Raw genomic sequence first — 6,722 nt, 5'->3', positions numbered from 1 at the left:
CCTATCTGAGTCATAAGACACAAGTAAGTCAAGTGCAAAGTAAAAAAAAAAAAAAAAAAAAAAAAAAATAGAAAATGTAGGGACTGGTGAGATGGCTCACAAAGTAAAGGTGCGTATCACTAAGCCTGATGACCTAAGTTTGATCCCTGAGACACACATCATGTAAGCAAAAAACCAATTCCAAGTTGTCCTCTGACCTCCATGGTCATATTTGTACCATGGGCTGCAAACAGAGGTTTAATTTTTTTCTTTCTTTCTTTTTTTTTTTTTTTTTTTTTTGGTTTTTCTAAACAGGGTTTCTCTGTATAGCCCTGGCTGTCCTTTATAGACCAGGCTAGCCTCGAACTCAGAAATCCACCTGCCTCTGCCTCCCAAGTGCTGGGATTAAAGGCGTGCACCACCACGTCTGGCTGGTTTAATGTTTTTAAATGAATATAATCTGTTCATTTTGGTGAAATAATTGAGGAAGAGATAAATCTGAAACTAAATTTAAATTCTGGATTCCTTAATGAACATGGAAAAGAGGTAGAAACAAAGATAGAGACAGAGGGATGTGACAGTAGGATAGAGGGACACTTCTGAGTAATCATTTTAAATAGTAAAGTCAAACAGCAGTGGCATTCAGTAACTGTACAGTTTCACAAACCAAAACTAACAATAATGTCACATATGATGATACAAGCCTATAATCCAATCATTAGAAGGTTGAAGCAGGAGAATACCAAGTTTGAGCCCAGTGTGAGATATTTGGGAGATCCTATCTTAAGTCACCATCATCATCATCCATAACAATAATTAGTTAACATCAACCAGGACTGAGAGCAATCAAAAGAGAATACAAAGAAGCAACAAAGGAACTGAACTACACTGCACTAAGGTAACACAGTCACACTAAAGAGAATAGAGAATGAAACAGCTAACCTAAATAGCTAAAGATAAAGATAATCTTGTGACTACTTTTCATAAGCATAACTATCTGTTGGATACTCCAAAAGTTAGCAAATATATGTTATGATACTGAGATCCAGGCTTCTGTCACAGAAAGAAAATACAAATAAGGAATAACAGAAGGTCAGAGCAACCTTGTAGTGTTGGAGGAAAAGGTACTGATATAAACTCATGGTCATTATACAAAGAGGATTAAATATAGTTGTCCTTCAGTACCTTCAGGGGATAGGTTCCAGAGTTCTCCACCCCTGGCAGATAACAAAATCTATTGTTCTCTGGTCCCTTGTAGTCTGATTCTTAAACTGTGGGAAATGATCCCATCATGTAACTAAATTCAAGGGTAGCCAAAAATCTAGCTACACTAAAAGGTTTCTGGTCACAAGAAGGAATCCAAGGTGTCTCTGGCAGCACTTGCCCATGCCGCACCCTGTGACTCCACTAAAGCGAAAATGTGTATGCTTTGTACTGTGCGTGCCATGGCACTGTGCAATGCCAAGAAGCAATGCTGGAAATACCATGGCTCAGACTGAGAATATTGTAAATTACAGATTATAGTACTTTTACCATGCTAACAAAGTGTTGTGCTTTTATAGAAATACAATAGTTTTAATTGCAGAAAACAAAAGCTTCTAATATTTTTATTATCAATCCTTAGCACACAAGCATCAAAGTAACAGATCCCTGAGTCACTTTATGTTAGAGCATATGATTTTCAAAGTTGGCTTGACTTTCACATAAAAAGTCATTAAATATTTTTGACTCAAAATTAGGACAGAATTTCCCACAATTACTAAAATGGCTCTAAATATACTCCTGAAATTTTGTATTATGAATTTATGAGAAGCAGCAATCTCAATGCCGTTGATTATAAAACCAAAATATTGATCAATTCTTAAAAAAAAAATGCTGGAAGATGTTCTATGTCTTGTAGTATCAAATGTTCAGCAAGAGTTAATTTCTTTTATAAAAATAAATAAACAGACCCATTTCTCAGTATTCAAATTTGTTTTCATCTTTAGTAAATTTATATGCATACAAAAACAGCTATTTTAAAATAGTTACGTTTATCAGTAAATGTCTCATTTGTATACTTAATTTATATAACTACTTATTTGGGGTCACCTAAAACTTGACAAAAGGAATCATGAGTAGAAAGGGTTAAAAAAAATCCTGCATTAAGCCGGGCCGGAGGTGGTGCACACCTTTAATCCCAGCACTTGGGAGGCAGAGGCAGGCAGATTTCTGAGTTCGAGGCCAGCCTGGTCTACAAAGTGAGTTCCAGGACAGCCAGAGCTGTACAGAGAAACCCTGTCTTGAAAAAAAAAAAAATCCTGCATTGTATTAGCTTATAACCTACCCATAATATAACAGATGTCTAATATTTAGTAGACTGTAAACAATTATTTAAATGGAGTAGGTGAGGTGGTCAGTAGCTAATGGTGCCTGTCATCAGGGCTTTCAATCTGAGTTGGGTCCCCAATATCCACATGGTGGAAGAAGAGAATCAACTCCTACAAGTTGGCCTTTAATCAACACACACAACACACACACACATATACACTGTGGCCAAAGCTGAAACAATGTGAACAACATAATGCTATCATATTGGACAAGAGTCTATAGAATCAAATGAATATACACACTATCATAGTGATATAAATAACTAAATTAACAAATGTCCTTTGACAGATGAAGTCCAATTCATACATATAAGAATAAAGGAGCCGGGCGTGGTGGCGCACACTTTAATCCCAGCACTTGGGAGGCAGAGGCAGGCGGATTCCAGGACAGCCAGGGATATACAGAGAAACCCTGTCTCAAAAAAAAACGAAAAACAAAAAAAAAACAACAACAACAACAACAAAGAATAAGGGAACTACAAATACCATAACTGTGTATGTTACAATACAAACAAGGGGAGAAAGTTTGAGCAAACCAGTCTATAGTTTTATAGAACCTCCTACAAGATATATTGTATCAAAGAGGACAAATAGCGCCCTCTCCTAGAATATCCCAATAGAAGCCACCAGAACAAATGATCAAGGTTAAAATATCATTAGTAACCAGACACATCAATAACATGGCCCCCTAGTAAAATGCATTGATACAGAGCATTATAATCAAAACAGACAAAACTTCAATCTAATTGTGAGAAAAAAAAATGAGTCAAAAATGAGAGTATTTTTACAAAAAATAAAAAAATAAACAAATACTCAAAAAGTCATGAGGAACTTAGAAATTGGTCAGAAGTAATGACTCTTTGACCCAGAGACAGTCAGATCTCTATGAGTTCAAGACCAGCCTAATCTACAAAGTAAGACCTCCCATCTCAAAAAAACCAAACAAACAAAACAAGCCAGTATGGTACCACATGCCTGTATCCTCAGTATTCTTAGTACCTAGAGGTAGTAGCAAGAGATCAGGAGCTCATGACCAGTCTCAACTAGAGTCAAAATCTGCCTAGGCTGCACAAACTCCTGTATCAAAAAGAAAAAAATAAAAATAAACCTAACCATCATCTGATTCAGGCATCACATTTATTTGCTGGTAGATCTCCTCTGGAATTTAATATTCCCATTAATCTATAAGGGCCAGTAGAAAAAAAATAATCAGAAGGGTACCTATTAGGTACCTATTTTGTGCTCCTTTTAGTTTAAAAGAAAAAAATGCTAGCCGAAGTGGTTTTGCTGACTTTACAATCTCCTCTTTAAATGACTCAGCCAATATTCTCTGTTCAAGATGTTGATAACATTTAGAAGGTACTCCTAGCAACCTGTTTCGTGGGTACACTAAGACAAAGTTTTATATATGATGAAAAATAATTGTTGTTTTTATGGTTGTTTACCTACAAATTTCAAGGGCTTGTTCACGTTTTTTTGATATCTCCCACATAGACAAGACTGCCCTGAAAATCCTGATCATTCTGCCTCCACCTAAAGCTCAAGTTTTGTTTCACAAGTATGCTTTTAGCTAACACATTTTCTACCTTATCACAAATACAGCATCAACGTTATCACTTACATTCGAAGAGTCCACTTTTAAAATCTGCTGCCCACTCAACTCAGGCATTCTGCTCACAACACTAAGACTTTTCACTATGTATTACATGCATCTTCTACTAACCAATCCAACTCAAAAAACAGCACGTTCTCCTCTAATGTGTTATCCATTTCAATGTGTTGTCCATTTAAATAAAATGATATTTTCACATATGTTTACATTAATGAGAAGACTATGTGATGCATTTGCTTTCTCCTCCATATACCACCAGCACAACTGCACAGAGAAAATACATAACCAGCAAATCAATGGATCAGTGTTGAAAGGAAATGGCAAGACCAGAAATTTAAGAAGCAAAGTGGTAAGAACCTTAGGGAAAGCAAAATTCATAAAAGTTGCTAATTCCAAGAGGCCTTAAAAGGCCATCCATTTCAATGACAACTGATAAACTATCCTACTTTTGAAAGACGCAAGGTTTCCAACCTTCCTAGATATCTTTCTGCCATACAATCCTGTCATGTGATTTGGGAAAAATATAATTGACTGTTCTTTGTCCTACATTATGCTGTTTCTCTCTCAAATAACATGACAAAATGTTTTGACCTATTTCTAAAATATACAGATATAAAAGTGCAGAGGACAAGCATGCATGACATATGTGCATTTACGCATAATACGGGTACTCAGGACATTCACTTTTGCTTGTATAAACACACAGGTATGTAAACATATAACCAAAGGTACATCACCATCAATTTTTTAAAAACTTTAAAGCTTACTTTCTCCTCATCACAAATAATTTTCTTTTCTTTACATAAACAATGGCCCAATTTAGAGGACTCATCACAAAAAATAAAATAAAATAAAATAAAATAAAAATAACTCAGATATTATATCCCAAAAGAACAATGTTAAGGTTTGACTTTTAAAGCTATTTGAGCAACAATCATTTTGGAAGAAGGCACAATGAAATATGGTGATGGCCGGGAACAGCCAATGATAATAAAAAAGTAACCGGGTTTAATCAAGTGGGCCAAAGGAATGGTTCAAATAAAACAAATCATTTTGGGAACATACATAAAATAAGGAAATACCATTCAAGGACAAGCTAGGTACTCTTAAAAAACAAAACATATAGGATCTGTTAGAAATATATCAAAATATTAACAGTTTAAAACTAACGCAAATAGAGACTCTGTCCCTGTGCTTCACAGCTACCATACACATGCATGCATACTACATACATACATACATATATACATACATCGCGTCTTTACATAACCTCCTGGGAGAGGTAGGTACCAAGCTTCCGTCCTCCTGTCTCCTGGGAACCTGCCACCCATCACTGTTCCCAGGGTTAGCTCCTGTCATCATCACCATCCACCTCTCACCCTGGAGACTACCCAACGGTCGCCTCGTCTCCGCTCCAGGTAGCAAGGGCTTTAGAAATTGTTATTTTAGCCGATGAGAGAGTCAATGAAACGTTCACCGAAAGGATGAGCAGCCCCCACCCAAAAGCACACAGGAGGAGAAAGACACAGGGTCCCAACCTCCACCCCTCCGAAGTCTGCCAGCGACAGGGAGCACCAGAGTCGCGACTCTCCTCATAAGAAAGAGCGCAGAGAGCCGCTCCCCAGTCCCAGTCCCAGTCCCAGTCCCAGTCCCAGTCCCAGTCCCAGTCCCAGTCCCAGTCCCAGTCCCAGCTGAGGGAGCCGCGCTCGTTAGCGGATAAAGGGGAGAAGGTCACAGATGCGACCCCTGAGGAGCTAGGGGCGCAGACTGCAAGCTTAATCAGGGGCGGGTCCCTCCCTCCCGCAGGTGGCACGGCTTCCAACAGGCTTCCAAGGGGCCAGGGGTTCCTCCGGCCTCCGCCCGCCGTCAACCCGGAGCCCGGAGCCCGCAGCCCCGCTCGGCGGGCGGCCCCGGAACGGCCCCGAGCGGCTCGGCCGGGCCAGCCGAGCACACACTCGAGAGGTCGCGGTGGCGAAAGAGGACGTGGTACCTACCGTACGTGGGTCGAGGGCTGGCGGCAATGGGGTGCGGCTCCAGCGCCCGGCACCCGGCTAGCCAGCGGCTGCGCTAGCCGCGTCCTTTATATTTTTGCTGCAGCGGCGGCGACTTGTCAAAGGGAAAGACGTAAGAGGCGGCGGCGGCGGCGGCGAAGCGGCAGCGGCAGCGGCAGGCGAGTCTCGCGGGACTTATGGCGAACTCTCGCGAGATCAGGAGCGCTGGTCCTGCCTCCTCCGGACCTCGCGCGGGAGGTGGGAGGCAACCTGAGAGGAAAATGGAGAGAAAATGCGGGCTTAGACACTGATGAGAAAGGGATGAGCACTTCGCCGGCCGGGAGACCCTCCCTGTGAGGGTTCTGGGGACACTCTACCGCCCCATGTCTCTTACCGCTGAGTCCTCGCGGAGTCACTAGTGCCCGTAGGGAACTAACAATTGGGGGCATTTCACAAAGGGCACTGAAGGATCAGGAGAGCGTGGATGTGCTCAGGATGAGCTAGGGACAGTCTGCTAGAGGATCGAGGTCCGTGTGCTGCCTAGGACCGTGAGGAAAAGCTGGGACCCGGCCACACCCCTTTATCTCAGCTGCGTGCCGGCCGCTCTACTCCCCTTATCTCCCATCACAGTCTGCCCTTAACCTTCTGGCTGGTTAAGTTTACGCCCAAGCAAGTGTTTAAGTTGCCCAACTTCTGCCCTGTCTGAGGAACACGGGAGGATTGATGTTCAGTATGGGTCTTGACCCTGACCTATACAGCGATGCACTCTAA

The 6,722-nt window shown here is 41.2% G+C and overlaps 1 protein-coding gene across 1 annotated transcript in view; it reads right to left on the bottom strand.

The window, feature by feature from the left end:
• Positions 1-6,130, bottom strand: part of Herc1 (HECT and RLD domain containing E3 ubiquitin protein ligase family member 1) — a 160,319-nt gene extending 154,189 nt beyond the window's left edge. Inside the window, exon 1 of the mRNA XM_029543584.1 lies at positions 5,955-6,130. The gene's annotated coding sequence lies outside the window, so the exon portion shown is untranslated. The remainder of the gene's footprint in view (positions 1-5,954) is intronic.
• Between the last annotated feature and the right edge of the window lie 592 nt (positions 6,131-6,722).

This window comes from Mus pahari, chromosome 10, assembly GCF_900095145.1.
Source record: "Mus pahari chromosome 10, PAHARI_EIJ_v1.1, whole genome shotgun sequence".
NCBI lineage: Eukaryota > Metazoa > Chordata > Mammalia > Rodentia > Muridae > Mus > Mus pahari.
The sequence above is the reverse complement of the archived record's forward strand: the minus strand, read 5'-3'. Positions and strand labels throughout refer to the sequence as shown.